We start from the raw sequence: 950 nt of genomic DNA on the forward strand, positions 1-950 counted from the left end.
AGATCCACTTATGGGTAAGAACATAGGATACTCAGTTCTTTGTTTCTGTGAAAGATCTCTCAGTATTAAAGACTCTAAGTCCTTCCAAGTTGCTGTGAAGTTCATCACTTTGTCCTTTTCTTTATGACTGTGTAATATTCCACCATTAAGTGTACCACATTTTTTTATCCAGTCCTCTTTTGATGAGCAGCATGGTGGGTTCCCTTATTTTGTTCTTGTGAACAATGCTGCAATAAACATGCCTGGGCAGGTATCTCTTTCATTGGGTGATTTCGGTTGCTCTGGGTATTTTTCCAGTAGGGGGATTGTGGGATCCTATGGGAAGTCGATTTTTAGATCTTTTAGGATTTGCCAAACTGTTTCCCACAGAGGCTGTACTAGTTTACACTCCCACCGTTTTCCTAACTCATTCTTAGCAAAAGAATAAAGAAACCAAGCACTTTGTCTCCCACCCTTCTGGGCGCTGGTGGCCCAAACTTTCCTTCGGGGACCGGCTTGCCTCCCTAGGAAGTAGCCCCAGGCAGAGACCGTCAGTTGTCCTCCGAGATCCAGCCCGGTCCACGGGGAAACTCAGAGATCTTGGCTAGTAGGAAGCAAAGAGTTAACCTTAGTCCCTCACCCAGTCTGGCCACAGTGGTCTGATGTCTCTCCCTGGAGCCTTTCAGCATGCTGAAATGTAGCCTCAGCCAGAGCCTTCAGTTGCAACCAGGTGCCAACAGAGTCCACAGAGGGTCACCAGTTAGGAAATAAGAGAGAGATAGACAGATCTCGGTGGGACCTCCAAAAATGTTAGGGCACGGATGGACAGGGTGAGGGTGGAGAGGCACAGGGAGATGCGCAGCACTGCCGGGGCTGGCAAGCCAGAGGTGCCTGCTGGCAACCCAGAGATCTGAGTAGATGCAAAGAATTGCGGCAAACAAAAAGGTTAAGAAAGAAAAGTTTATTTAGAG

The sequence above is a fragment of the Carlito syrichta genome, unplaced genomic scaffold, assembly GCF_000164805.1.
Source record: "Carlito syrichta isolate Samal-C Ts95f unplaced genomic scaffold, Tarsius_syrichta-2.0.1 Scaffold306707, whole genome shotgun sequence".
NCBI lineage: Eukaryota > Metazoa > Chordata > Mammalia > Primates > Tarsiidae > Carlito > Carlito syrichta.